This window comes from Bos taurus, chromosome 5 (genome assembly GCF_002263795.3).
Source record: "Bos taurus isolate L1 Dominette 01449 registration number 42190680 breed Hereford chromosome 5, ARS-UCD2.0, whole genome shotgun sequence".
Classification (NCBI taxonomy): domain Eukaryota; kingdom Metazoa; phylum Chordata; class Mammalia; order Artiodactyla; family Bovidae; genus Bos; species Bos taurus.
Genome location: NC_037332.1, coordinates 96233726 through 96249476, shown reverse-complemented (window position 1 = coordinate 96249476; position 15751 = coordinate 96233726). Strand labels below are relative to the sequence as shown.

Here is a 15751-nt window from a genome sequence, read left to right as displayed (position 1 = left end):
TGTTGGTAAGATTCTTGCTTTCACTCTATCATTGAGTTTACTGAAGAAAAAGGAAACACCTTTTAATTTTCTATAACCAAACATCTTCAATTAGCACCAGGAATTATAGATGAGAAGTTCCTGCATTTTCTCAGTCTATAATTTGCTCCATGCAGCAAAGCAAATTAGTAGCACAGGTGAGGCTCCAAAACTACAGAACGACTTAATTTACAAACCTCAAAAACCAACAAGGAGCAATAAATGGGCAGGACTGCATACACTTCCAAGCAAAAGGGCTTAGATTTCCACATTAATACAAACCTCAAAGCCACTTCTTTGTTTCTGCATTTGTCTACACCTCAGTTTCTACCTAGTGCCTCCCCAGCTGTGGTCTATACCTCCCCCCAGAATGTCTGGTGGGTATCGCCTACCTTCATGCCCAAGTTAGGCTGTATAGCCACCGCCTCTGTTCTCCTGTGTCACTCTAGCATGGGCAGTGGCTTGGTGGCCTGGCCTCTCTTGTTTGGCATTAACCTTGACGCTAATTTTCTTCCAAGAGTGTCAGCCATGTTTCACATCTGTTCAGAATTAGGCCCTGAAGCAAACATGGCTTCCCTTTACACATCTAGTCTCTTCCATACTGCTGGTCCCGACTTTGGTGCAAGCTTGTTTTTCTGCATATTGCTAAGACTACTCATTTCTAAAATGAAAATGTCCAAATAGCTGCATATTGCTAAGACTACTTATTTCTAAAACAAAAATGTCCATGTGGAGATCTTAATAATGGCTTTTGTGTGTGATGTGGGGGAGGTGGGGCTTGAAGAAGGGAGGCCCCAGCCCTGGGGGGCCGATGACATTGGGTCATGGCCCTATCCAAGCAGCCCTAGTTACCCCAGTGGCCAAATTGACACTTTCTGTATGTTCCATTATGTGAAAAAGATTGGGAAGCCCCAAAGTATCTATTTTTATTTTTTCACTGCTGCTGTGTTACCCCAAAAGTCTCACTGAATTTTCTTCTTTAAACTCAAATGTATATTCTCTTCCATCTTTATTGGTAGCCCAGTGGTCTGGAAGCCTATTTTGGGATAACTGTGAGCAACATCAAACCTCACATAACATGTTGCTAGCATCCACCATGGACACTGCTGCCAGATGGATCTTCTTAAAACATCGTATCATCATATAATTCCTATTCAAAAATTTCAACAGCCTTCCATAACTCTCAGGATTGTGTCCAGGCTTATCACCTAGATGGTCGAGGTTTGGGCATTGAGTCTAATCTATCTTGATACTGTTAACTTCACTGTTTTGAAACATACATCTCTTTTGTTAAAATCAGAAAAGGAAGTCAGTTTAGGAAGTTCAGATAGGTTAATCAGGAACAGGTTTCAACAAGTTGGCTGCATTTTCTTTTCTGACAGCTTCGCTGTATCAGTGAAATAAAAATGCTGCAGACATAGCATGCTGACAAGTTTTTTCATGAAACTTGTGAACAAGAGGGAATATAATACAGATCCTTATATACTTGATAGATTTGAAAGGAGTTTAAAATCTATACCCAAAGAGAAAAACAAATACAAGATCGTTTAATGAATCAATGCTAACACAGAAAGAGGTCTCTAGCAACATGTCTGGAGACTCTGTTTTTAGAAGTGGCCTGTATAGCATTTCAGAAAACAAAATAAGTCATGCTCACCAAGTTGCAGATAACACAAACTAGAACAGATAGAAGATAGACTGCAATGCAGAATTAAGGTAGGAAGCAACACAAATTCACTGGAATAATGGATTGAATGAAATGGAACAAAATTCAACAGTATTTATACTAATGTCTAGCATTCAGATTTTTTAAAGCAATTGTACAGTATTGAAAAGGAGCTATTTCAAGGAACAGCAGTCTACACAAGCTATTGCTATGAAAAATGGGATATTTCCAGACTTTAGAGCATTCAGCACACAGGGCGAGGGGAGGGAGAACACAGAACCCTGCTCTGTGTTCATCATATCACAGCTGCATCATATCACATAACCCTGCATCATATCGCATCATATCACATCATATCACATAACCCTGCATCTGTGTTCATCATATCACAGCTACACATCACACAAGCTATTGCCATGAAAAATGGGATATTTCCAGACTTTAGAGCGTTCAGCACACAGGGCAAGGGGAGGGAGAACACAGAACCCTGCTCTGTGTTCATCATATCACAGCTGGAGAGCTAGGTTCTGATCCTGCAGTCCTATGACCCATCGGTTTTTATTTACTATCTCATTCTCATTTCCCCAGCAATCATGTGCTCACATGGTCTCCTCTAGTGCTCTTTTCCCCAACTTCCTGTCAAGCTTGCTGGATCACATCTGTGCTTCACTTCAATGCAACGCAACTGACATCAACTGTACATCAGTTCCATGCCAGGCACTGAGTTATATGCTCGAGAAAACAACATCAGGCAATGTTTACTGAGGGCTTAGTATGTGCTGGGTACCAAACACATCCAGGAATTTCATGAATCATTACAGTGAACTTGTGAGATGGAGGCTGCAATTTAAGGTCTCATTTCACAAACGAGATCAGAGGGTTCTGATGACTTGCTCATAGTATCAAGGTAAGTGAGCACAGCGTTGGCTCTGAAGCTGACCAGCCTGACTCCAGAGCCCGGGCTCCCACCCACCACCCTGGACTGCTTCTCGGAAAATGAAGGAGTAAGACATGGTCCTTTGTCCTTCAAGGACAGTCTTCTGGGGAAAGACACTGTGCTAATTTCCTTCAGTCATGTCTGACTCTTTGCGACCCTATGAATTGTAGCCCGCCATGCTTCCCTGTCCACAGGATTCTCCAAGCAAGAACACTGTAGTGGGTTGCCATGCCCTCTTCCAGGGGATCTTACTAACCCAGGGATCGAACCTGCGTCTCTTATGTCTTCTGCATTAGCAGGCGGGTTCTTTACCATTAGCATCATCTGGGAAAGACACTCTTTCAGTTCAGTCGCTCAGTCATGTCCAAATCTCTGAGACTCCATGGACTGTAGCACGCCAGACTTCCCTGTTCATCACCAACTCCCAGAACTTGTTCAAACTCATGTCCATTGAGTTGGTGATGCCATCCAACCATCTCATCCTCTGTCGTCCCCTTCTCCTCCTGTCTTCAATCTCTCCCAGCATCAGGGTCTTTTTCAATGAGTCAGTTCTTTGCATCAGGTGGCCAAAGCATTGGAGTTTCAGCTTCAGGATCAGTCCTTCCGATGAATATTCAGGACTGATTTCCTTGAGGATTGACTCGTTTGATCTTCTTGCAGTCCAAGGGACTCTAAAGAGTCTTCTCCAACACCACAGTCTAAAAGCATCAATTCTTCAGTGCTCAGCTTTCTTTAAAGTCCAACTCTAACATCCATACCTGACTACTGGAAAAATCATAGCTTTGACTAAAGGGACCTTTGTCAGCAAAGTAGTCTCTGCTTTTTAATATGCTGTCTAGGTTGGTCATGGGTTTTCTTCCAACAAGCAAGCGTCTTTTAATTTCATGGCTGCAATCACCATCTGCAGTGATAAAGTCTCTCAGTATTTCCATTGTTTCCCCATCTATTTGCCATGAAGTGATGGGACCGGATGCCATGATCTTCGTTTTTTGAATGTTGAGTTTTAACCCAACTTTTTCACTCTCCTCTTTCACTTTCATCACCCTTGATGAAAGAACTAAAGGCTCTTTAGTTCTTCTTCATTTTCTTCCATAAGGGTGGTGTCATCTGTATATCTGAGGTTATTGCTATTTCTCCCGGCAATCTTGATTCCAGCTTGTGCTTCATCCAGCCCAGCAGTTCTCATGATGTACTCTGTATATAAGTTAAATAAGCAGGGTGACAATAATCAGCTTGATGTACTCCTTTCCTAATTTGGAACCAGTCTGTTGTTCCAAGTCTGGTTCTAACTGTTGATTCTTGACCTGCATACATATATCTCAGGAGGCAGATAAGGCGGTCTGGTATTCCCATCTCTTGAAAAATTTTCCACAGTCTGTTGTGATCCACACAGTCAAAGGCTTTGATGTAGTCAATAAAGCAGAAGTAGATGTTTTCTGGAACTCTCTTGCTTTCTCTATGGTCCAACAGATGTTGGCAATTTGATCTCTAGTTCCTCTGCCTTTTCTAATCCAGCTTGAACATCTGTAAATTCATGGTTCACGTACTGTAAAGCCTCACTTGGAGAATTTTGAGCATTACTTTGCTAGCGTGTGAGATGAGTGCAACTGTGTGGTAGTTTGAACACTTTGGCATTGCCTTTCTTTGGGATTGGAATAAAAACTGAACTTTTCCAGTCCTGTGACCACTGATGAGTTTTACAAATTTGCTGGCATATTGAGTGCAGCACTTTCACAGCATCATCTTTCAGGATTTGGAATAGCTCAACTGGAATTCTATCACCTCCACTAGCTTTGTTCGTAGTGATGCTTTCTAAGGCCCACTTGACTTCACATTCCAGGATGTCTGGCTCTAGGTCAGTGATCACACCATCGTGATTATCTGGGTCGTGAAGATCTTTTTTGTACAGTTCTTCTGTGTATTCTTGCCATCTCTTCTTAATATCTTCTGCTTCTGTTGGGTCCATACCATTTCTGTCCTTTATCGAGCCCATCTTTGCATGAAATGTTCCTTTGGTATCTTTGATTTTCTTGAAGAGATCCCTAGAATGTGTTTAGCTACCACAAATTGTTGGTTTAAAAATGTTACAGAAAATCCCAAATGAACTTCTTGGCCAACCTAATGGCTACCTCAACTTCTTTGTGAAGCAAGAGTGTTAGAAACAAGTAAACAAATAAAGTTAACATAGAGACTATTTATGTGTAAGAATAAGGTATGTTTTAAGCAATTCTTTCAAGGGGAGGAAAGTATGGTGAAAACTTTATAAATGGGAAAGTCTGTGAAAGTAAATGCAGAAAGAGAAGCCTGAGATTCTGAAAGGAAAAATCTTGAAGTCTTTTTAGGATATCTGAACCAGCATGAGTATATCATCTTGGAAATGCAGAGAGTAGGAGGAAATGAAGTAAACAGGAAATATTTCAGAGAAAATCCAGTGAGAAAAGCCGAATGAAAAATTTATAGTCAAGGAGTAAAATATGTTCAGGAGAAAGAAAAATCCTTAAGAAATAATGAAGAAAATGTCTGTAAAGCACCCTGAATTCCTCAGAGGGCGGCACTAAACAAACATCATCTCCACAAGCACATTTAACAACAACATCTGTCTATAAAAAATGCAGTTCCCTGCCACACTAACATTTCAGAAGCTCTCTGGAGACCTGAAATCATCTTCCTCAAGAGAAAAAAAAATCTCTGATTAGTTTTCTCAGGGAAACACGAAGTCATTTCGAGGATTTCTGATCAGTTCTCACAGTACAAGCTGAACACCTGTTTGGCCGGGGAGTCTCCTCAGAAGAAAGTCTGCCTCACAAAACTATAGCATGTTATGCCACAAGCCTTCCCTCAGGAAAATTCTAGAACCAATCTGTGCTGATTTGAGACGTCAAAGTCTTCCTTCTGCTTTAGAGTTCCTCCACCAGCATCAGTGAAGGTGGCAGCCGTCGGCACCCTGGGACACGGGGAACATATTCTTTCTGGAAGTCCCTGGGTCTGTCCCCTGGGGGAAAGTGTCCTCGTGGAGAAGGAGAAGGGCCCAGGCAGGGCTGCTGTGAAGGCTGCTGCAGTCCCTGCTCAGAGAGCAGAGGGCATCGCTCTTCCCGGACACCCTCTTTCATCTACAGGCAAAGTCATCTCTCAAGATTCTGGAATAAAAGCACTCATTAGAGCCTCTTTAAGCATCAGAGGTTATTTTTCCCAAATCAGAGCATTTTTGTTTCTGGCTGGAGATGACATCTGGATCTAACACTAAATGCTCGCTGCTTATTTGAAGCCTTCCTCTGACTGTTGGAATGCAAAATTTCAAACTACAAGGCATTTCCCTGGGCAAGTGGAAGGGACCGGCATAGTCTCTGCCAGGCAATGGGAAATCTGCACCTCCATCCCATCCCAAAGTGACATCCATCAGGCAGCTGTCCCTGACCGTGGGTGAGGGTTGCCCTGCGGCAGGCCTGAGACTCCTAATAGGACAGAAATCTGAGGAGAGCAGGGCACTCCTGTTTCTCCCCCCCCTATAGCTATGCCAACTCATTGGAAAAGATCTTGATGCTGGGAAAGACTGAGGGCAAAAGGAGAATGGAGTGGCAGAGGATGGGATGGTTGGATGGCATCACCGACTCAATGGACATGAATTTGAACAAACTTGGGGAGATAGTGAAGGACAGAAGAGCCTGGCATGCTGCACTCCATGGGGTCACAAAGAGTCAGACATGACTTAGTGACTGAACAACAACAAAGCTATGCATCTTAGCTCTGAGGATTTTCAAAGGTTAAGTATCTGATAACACTTCATTTTGCTCAATATTTTCTTCCCTTCATTCCTGGTAACCAAGTGAATTTCTGATGTATAACCATCCATTCTTTATATTCACACAGAATACACATACATTTGAGGAAGGAGTATATGTGAGTATGTATGCATTTTTCCAAAATCAGATCATAGTAGACACGTCTCTGCAGATTTGTTTTTCCCACTTAATTATACGCCATGGACTTCCTTCCAACTCAATAGATGGCAGACCTAATTCCTTCTAACAACCTAATTCCATTGTGTCCGACTCTTTGTGACCCTGTGGACTGTGGCCTGCAAGGCTCTTCTGTCCATGAGATTTTCCAGGCAAGAATACTGGAGTGGGTTGCCATGCCCTCCCCCAGGGGATCTTCCCGACCCAGGTATCGAACCCACATCTCCTGTGTCCTTCATTGTAAGTGGATTCTTTATGTTCAGCCACCAGGAAAGCCGTTTAGCTGCACAGTACTTCCTAATAATGAATGCATCCTAATTTATCCAGTCATACCTTTATTGATAAACATTTAGGGTATTCCCCCAAAATTTAACCAAAGCACATGGTACGTATCTTGGTATTTCCAAAGCATCGATTCCCAGTACTAAAAAAGCAGAATGAAAATGTGCTTGATGTGGCCAGAAGGAATACTTTACTAAAGGTTTAGAGTGACTGAAGTTCCCATCAGCAAAGCACAAGAGTGCACCTGGCTAACATTCTTGCCAGCACTAGGTTGTCATCCTTACTTAATGTTTGCTAATCTGAAGAATAAAAAAATGGTGTCTAAATGCTCTAATTTTCATCTCCTTGACTCGCAATGGACCAGAGCACCTTTGCACATCTGTTTCGGTTTTCCTCTTTAACCTTCTGTTCACATTTTTCACCCATTTTCTATTGAGTTGTTTGTCTTTCCTATCTATTCATAGGGAGCTGTGATATACAGCATGACAGGAACCCTTTATACTTGAAATATTCTTCTGTTCTAAGATTTGTCTTCTGACTGTTTTTGGTAATTTTTTATGCACAAAATTTTACTTTTGGTTTTTCTTTTGAAGTAAAGTATGACCAACCTAGACAGAATATTAAAAAGCAGAGACATTACTTTGCCAACAAAGGTCCGTCTAGTCAAGGCTATGGTTTTTCCAGTGGTCATGTATGGATGTGAGAGTTGGACTGCAAAGAAAGCTGAGTGCCAAAGAATTGATGCTTTTGAACTATGGTGTTGGAGAAGACTCTTGAGAGTCCCTTGGATTGCAAGGAGATCCAACCAGTCCATTCTAAAGGAGATCAGTCCTGAGTGTTTATTGGAAGGACTGATGTTGAAGCTGAAACTCCAATACTTTGGCCACCTGATGCGAAGAGCTGACTCATTTGAAAAGACCCTGATGCTGGGAAAGATTGAGGGCAGGAGGAGAAGGGGACGACAGAGGATGAGATGGTTGGATGGCATCACCGACACAATGGACATGGGTTTGGGTGGACTCCAGGAGTTGGTGATGGACAGGGAGGCCTGGCATGCTGTGGTTCGTGGGGTCGCAAAGAGTCAGACACGACTGAGTGACTGAACTGAACTGAACTGAATGCCCCTTTTAACATAGAATGTTTGGTTCCATACTCTCACTTAAAAAAAAATTTACCTCCTCTCATAGTGTTTTTTTTTTTTTTTTTTAATGTTTGGAAGTGTTATTTGCAATACTAATTTAAACATAGAGCTAGGAACAAATAATAAAACAGCTAATATTATAGGATGAAATATATATGCTATGAACCTTGACAATGGAAAATAACTAAAAGGGACTGGGAAGAAATATAAAAGTATGAATTTGTTTTAGGTGTGACTCTAGAGTATAGCATAAGTTGGCTTTTGCTTTACAAGCCAAACTGAAAGTCTTTATTAAGAACTAAATTTTGCTCATTTATATTAATTAATATGATGTATTTGGCTTTGTTGCTGTAATATTTCAGTCTTTACTGTTTTTTGTTTATTTTTAAGGATAGTTGACTTACAATACTGTATTAGTTTCAAGCACATAGCTAAGTGACTCAGTTATATTTCTTCAGGTTATATTCCATTATAGGTTATTACAAGATACTGAATATAATTCCCTGTGCTATAGCTAGGTCCTTGTGGCTTATTTATTTATGTACAGTAGTTTATATCTGTTGATCCCATACTCCTAACTTGTCTCTGCTTCCCTCCCTCTCCCCTTTGGTAACCACAAGTTTGTTTTCTATGTCTCCTTCCAGTGTTCTTTGTTCTTCCGTTTTGCACGAGCTTTTTCTGTACCGCGTGTGGTAGCTTTGCTTTCAGGGCTGCACAATCTTTCTTCCATCATCTCCTTCCCTGCTTCTCAAATGCTCTGCACTCTTCCCAGCCCTCCTTGGGTCTCAGGACCACCACGATGCTGTGCCTGGCCACCCTGCCCAGAGAAGAAGCTCGACGTCATCTTCCATCATCATTTTGTGGGTCAGCTGCTCCCCTGGGCAGTTACACTAAAATGTTAGCTATAGTTTGATTCACAAATTCCTTCTCTGAATGTATCTTTAAGCACTGGAGGGCAGAGACTATATTATTGACCTCTTTCTGTCCCTTGTACTGGCTTGAACAAGTGTATTCTCGGTAAATTATTGACTGTGTGTTCTTGGTAACTTATGATGTCACTAGGGGGGAAAATATTTCATATCCTCAGAAAGCCCCCAGTGCTAGGTATCAGTCCAGTGCTCTTCCATGGCGAGGCTTTAGGAAGTAGGAGGTGCCCCACATACTATGTCTCTCGATTCTGTCTCTAGATTATAAAGGTGCCCTGGACAGACTCAGTTCCATGTGGATGGCTATATGTACATCCACATTATCTATCTGCATACATCCTCTCATCACGTGCATACTCAGCGATGTCTAAGATCTGGAAAGCTATTGTCTTGGAAAAAATGTGTTAGAAAATAATTTCCATACTCAAATTTGATCTGTGACTGCCCTGATCTTTGAAACTTACTAAGCCGGGAGTGGGGGCTCTGGACGCACACACCCATCCAGCCTCTCTCGCCTGGCACCTGCGTGTGTCTCCCAGAGGCACCGAGAGTCAGTGGTCATCTCAGGCCTCAGCTGCTCTCCCCGGCTGACTCGAGCCCCTCTGAGAGAGCCCGGGGTTCCCTGGGGTTTGTGCAGATCCCCTGCTGCTGCTGGTCATGGCTGTCTGCATGGTCCCTGTTCTCCAAGGTTTCTCCCTCCATCTCTCCTGCTCTGAAGAGTGAAGGAATGGAGAAGTGGCATGCTGGGGTAGAATCTGGGTCCAGGAATGGAAGGTGCTAATTCCCTCGGCACCAGACAACACTTATGGTCATTTGAGATAACACCATGAGGAGAGACTGCGATGGCATTAGAGTCACTGTGGCTACTCTAGGTTAGGCCCTGTGCCAGGCACCTCACAGACTGAAGGCATTCCACCAGCACCAACTCCCAGATAGGTGAGTATTGTTATGAAAAGCTGAGGCTCATCGAGGCTCTAGGTATAACGGTCCCCAACCTTTTTGGCACAGGATTGGTTTCGTGGAAGACGATTTTTCCAGGGACGGGGGTGGAGGAGGGATGGTTTTGGGATCATTCAAGTGTGTTACACTTATTGTGCACTTTATTTCTATTATTACTGTATCAGCCCCACCTCAGATCATCCAGCATTAGGTCTTGGAGGTTGGGGACATCTGGTTTAGGATGTTATTGCCGATCTGTTTGACTCTGGAAGCCCAAGTTTCTTGCATTGTGCCACGTTGCCAGGAGACTATTTCTGACCTCCTTACTCCTTCCCTTCTGTGATTCTAGGAGGGAAGAGTCTGGAGAAGAGTCTGTTTCAGCTCCACAGCCTCCCACTTTCATCTCAGCCCCACAGAAACTGGGGTTCACAGTTGTGTCTAAAGACTTTACACCAAGTGTCAGCCCAAGTCTGTTGGGGGTGGGGGACATCGACAGGATAGTGGCAGGTGGCTGTGGGAGGCAGGACACAGGCAAGCTGTGCGACCTCGGGGGAGTGATTTCATCTCTGGGCATGGTGTGTGGTGGTTTTACACAACCAGTATCTCCTATTTTTGTCCTCCTTCTCCCCCTCCTCGCTGTTACTATCACTCCTGCTCCCAGAAACATCAGTGCAGCTCCTCAACATGACCGCTCTACTCTCAGAAACATGGTTTCCCCCATGCAACGGGAAATGTTAAACTACTCCAACTTCTCAAATGCTCAACTTGATGTGTTTCAAAATGTCAGAGTAAACTCTATGCAATTCTTCCAGTTTCACGCGATATTTTTGTTCAGGTGCAAATAAAATAGATAATGAGAATAAAATTGCTATGATCCTTCTAGGTTTGCCTGAGGCCTTGAACCCAATGAATGCCATCTAGCTGGTGTTCCTCTCCCATAAGCCCCTCCCCGGGGCAAGATGGATAGTTTAGAAAAGATAGTAATTCTTTTAGATCAGAGGATATTGTAAATAGTTTGCCAAATAGGCTCAAATAGGCTGAAGGATACGTCGTGTTTTCCTCTAGTATCTGATGCCTTCCTGCCCCGAGGGTTGGAAACTTCCCAAATTGACTATTGCTCCTTGGACAGCAAGCCTCTGAGTCCATTCCAGGACTTAGAGGGGGTCAGTTACTGAGACCTGAGCTCCACCTTCTCCTCTGATTCACCTTCCCTCCCCGCCAAAAGGCCCCTCTTCTTGAACATCAAAACTGAGTCCTGAACCATCTCCTCTTGAACTTCATCAGCACCAAGCTGTGTCCCACCTTCTCTGAATCAACTTTCTCCTGTATTGTGGGGCTCCAGATCTGTGTGCAACACACCCAAGGCTTTGGTTACTTGAGAACACAGATGAACAGGGATGCTGATGGACTGACTGACATATGAAGGTGGATTCATGACCTGCTGGGCAGACTTGGCTACAGGCTTTAGTCATGGACATTACTTATCATCAGGTTCCCCTCTTATTGCTACTTTGACCCTGGATTACAAGCTGGTAGGATAGAGTAAAAGTCCACAGTGCCTGAAGGTTTTGAATGTGGCTTCCTGGATTTGAGGGCTTCCCTAGTGGCTCAGATGGTAAAGAATCTGCCTGTAATGCAGGAGACCTGGGTTCAATCTCTGGGAAGGGAAACTCCCTTGGAGAAGGAAATGGCAACCCACTCTAGTATTCTTGCCTGAAAAATCCCCATGGACAGAGGAGCCTGGCAGGCTACAGTTCAAGGGGTCACAAATAGTCGGACACTAGTGAGTGACTAACACACTCCTAGATTTGAGAGCTGACTTGGCAAGGTCTAAAGTGATATTTCCATATGTATATATGTGTGCACTCAGGCATTCACTCACTTCACTAGTTAATTCTAATTCACCATCTTAGTTAAATGCATAGGCGTTGAACTAAAAAAAGGCCTAATTTGAGTCCTGGCTTTGGTTGTGTGTGACTCTGGACAAATTACCTAAACCTTTTAAATTCTGGGTTGTAGATATCTGCTAGTTTGTCAACCAACCAGCCATCTTCTGCCTGAACCTCTCCCCCCTCAACCCACTCTCTCTCCCGACCCCTTTTCTTAGCTCAGTCTCTCCTTTTGTGACTGCCCCTTCCTCAATTCCAGCCACGTGGTTCTCTGAGAGCTGCCATGTTACTCTATCTCCAGTCCATCCGCTGACTGAGCTGTAAACATCTCAGCGGCCAAGAAGTAAGCTGTGTCACCAGTGACAGGCAGATCACACCATCATTCCCAAATAAGCACTTCCTGCATGGGACCAAGGAGAAGCAGGACCAAGTTCTTGGGTATGAGAAAGGTCGATCAATCGAGTTCCTGAGATCAAGTCTCACAGTGACTTGTGGCTGCATCCACCATTGGCCTCCGGGCCTTGGGCTGGGTGTAATTTGGATAATCACAGGGTCTCTACTTGCAGACAATCTCACTTGGAAGGTTCTTTTACCCACTGGCCCATATGCTAAACTGTGCTGCCAGGTCCAGTTATTTTCTTTCCTTTCACTTCTGTTTCTGTTCTCCATGGACTCTGCCCACAAATCCTTTTCCAGAATCAATAGCTCATAACCAGAAGCTTCCAAGAAGATCCTTATATAGAGGTTTCAAAAGCCCAGGAGCAAAATTTGAATTCAGGCATTCTAATACCAGAGTCTTTGCTTTTACCACTCTTCTGTATCAGGGGTACCCAAACCCCAGGCCACGGACTGGCATCAGTCCAGTTAGGAACCAGGCTGCCCTGCAGGAGGTGAGCAGCAGGTGATATAGCGAAGCTTCCTCTGTATTTACAGCTGCTCCCTATTGCTCGCATTACTGCCTAAGCTCCGCCTCCTGTCAGATCAGCAGTGGCATAATAAATGTAATGTGCTTGAATCATCCTGAAACCATCCCTGCCTCCCTCTCTCCTCCAAGTCCACAGAAAAATCATCTTCCATGAAACTGTTCCTTTCCTTTTTCCTCTGGTATTTATAATCTAGTTTCACATCATCCACTAAAGGCCAGGGGGATACCTGGTCTCAAAGCAAAAGCACTTGGCCAGGAGTGTGGAGACTCACTTGGGCTCTCCATCTAAACAGCTGTGTGACCTTGTCCCTTAACTTTCCTGAGCCCGATTCACTATCTGTAAAATATGAGGGTAACAATATTTACCAAAATTCCCCGATTAGGGCTCAGGAGAGACAAACATGATAACATGTGTGGAGATGTCTTGAAACTGACTATTCCTTGCAAGCAGAATGTTTTCTATTTTCAAGCAGAAAATACCCAATGTTTAGAGATATCTTTTTAGAGTTTATTTACACTGAAGAGCGGCTTCCCAGGTGGCACTGAAAGTGAAAGTATCAGTCACTCAGTCATGTCCGACTCTTTGTGACACCATGGACTGCAGCCCACCAGCCTCCTCTGTTCATGGAATTCTCCAGGCAAGAATACTGGAGTGGGTTGTCATATCTTTGTCCAGGTGGCACTAATGGTAAAGAATCTGCCTGTTAATGCAGGAGACTAGAGACTCAGGTTTGATGCTGGGGTCGGGAAGATCCCCTGGAGGATGGAATGGCAACCCACTCCAGTATTCTTGCCTGGAGAATCCCATGGACAGAAGAGCCTGGCAGGCCCCAGCCCACAGAGGGGCCTATGAGTGGGACATGACTGAAGCGACTTAGCATGCATGCACATCTACTGAGGATGTGCCAGACACTGGGTTAAGTGGTAGATTTGGTCCCTGGTGCCCAAAAGGTTGGAGAAGGCAATGGCACCCCACTCCAGTACTCTTGCCTGGAAAATCCCATGGATGGAGGAGCCTGGTAGGCTGCAGTCCATGGGGTCGCGAAGGGTTGGACACGACTGAGCGACTTCACTTTAAAATTTCACTTTCATGCATTGGAGAAGGAAATGGCAACCCACTCCAGTATTCTTGACTGGAGAATCCCAGGGATGGGGGAGCCTGGTGGGCTGCCGTCTCTGGGGTTGCACAGAGTCGGACACAACTGAAGCGACTTAGCAGCAGCAGCAGCAATGGTACTCATGCTCAATTAATAATTGATAACTGATACTCAAATAATAATGTTCAATTAGTGGTACTGATGCTTGCTCCTTGGAAGAAAACCTACGACCCACCTAGACAGCATATTAAAAAAAAGAAACAGAGACATTATTTTGCCGACAAAGGTCCATCTAGTCAAAGCTATGGTTTTCCCAGTAGTCATGTATGGATTTGAGAGCTGGACTATAAAAAAAGCTGAATGCTGAAGAATTGATGCTTTTGAGCTGTGGTGTTGGAGAAGTCTCTTGAGAGACCCTTGGATTGCAAGGAGATCAAACCAGTCAATCCTAAAGGAAATCAGTCCTGAGTATTCATTGGAAGGACTGATCCTGAAGCTGAAGCTCCAATACTTTGGACACCTGATGCGAAGAACTGACTTACTGGAAAAGACCCTGATGCTGGAAGAGATTGAAGGCAGGAGAAGAAGGGGACGACAGAGGATGAGATGATTGGATGGCATCACCGACTAGTGGATATAAGTTTAAGCAAGCTGTGGGAGTTGGTGATGGACAGGGAACAGTCCATGGGGTCGCAAAGAGGTGAACATGACTGAGTAACTGAACTGAATGGTACTGATGCAGAAGAGCCCACCTGCCCTGCTCTTAGATAGTCTATGTCCTAGGGCCCAAAGCAGCAGCAGGATGGAAGACATGAAGCAGAAGCAGCACCACCATGTAGAAGACACCAGCTCCTCATGGAAGACCTCTGGAAGCTAGAGGCGATTACACTGTTCTTCAAATAATGTTTACTGAACCAGATCCTCGATCACTCTGCCCTTGGCCTTCTGATGAGTTTCATCACATCCTCCATCATAATCCTTCTCTGAATTTGAAATGTATTTAATGTTTAAAGACAAGGTTATTTGAAAATATGCAAGCATCTACCCATAAATCTTAGACACACAAGGCCAGCACTTCTATCAAGTACATCTCAGGACACTAAGAAAAATGATGCCAGTGTTGCACGTTGACTGAACTAACCAAACCACAAAATCGAGGTCTCATGCAAATCTTCAGGAGCTAAGGAGTAAAATGGCCAGGGCTGGAACAGGGCCTCATCAGATGAGGCTGCAGAGAGCTGTTTTCAGCACTGCAGGCTGCTTGGGCACAAGAGCTGAGAAGAAAGTAAAAGGAATATATTTCTGGAAAAGGAATATATTGCGTAAGTATAATGACAATGTTTTCCAGACCACAAGTCTGGATGTAAAGTCTGATGATTATCAATGTGTTTTCGGGGACAAGGAAGCAGCAGAGTCGAGAGCATGATCATTTAGGAAATCCAAGGCATAAGTTTGTGAATATATGTGAAAAGAAACAAGGCATACACATTGATAAGTCACAGAAAAATTACTGAAGCAATAAGGGAGCACAAATATGAAAGGTCAAAGTCATTGAAAATGTATTAAAATTTCTAAAAGACTAGACCACAGAGAAAAGAAAAAAATCTTGAAGATGTGTGTCCAAGAAGGTCCCTTAGAGAATTCACAGGATGGTTTGCTCACGCTTCACTAAGGCCATGCACAAGAAGACAAAATTCCTCATTAGAACACTCTAAGGCTGTTGAGGGTCTACCACCTCTCCTTAGCCAGAAAAAAGTCCCTTTTGTAGACAAGCATGGGCTTCCTTGGTGGCTCAGATGGTAAAGAATCTGCCTGCAATGCAGGAAATGTGGGTTCGATCCCTGGGTTGGGAAGATCCCCTGGAGAAGGGAATGGCAACCCAATCTAGTATCCTTGCCTGGAAAATCCTATGGACGGAGGAGCCTGGCGGGCTACAGTCCATGGGGTCACAAAGAGTCAGACACGATTGAGTGAC

General features: G+C 43.9%; 1 protein-coding gene across 3 annotated transcripts in view; it reads right to left on the bottom strand.

Annotated features, from left to right (window-relative positions):
• Positions 1–15751, bottom strand: part of GRIN2B (glutamate ionotropic receptor NMDA type subunit 2B) — a 495157-nt gene that overhangs the window by 68541 nt on the left and 410865 nt on the right. The gene's annotated exons all lie outside the window — the stretch shown is intronic.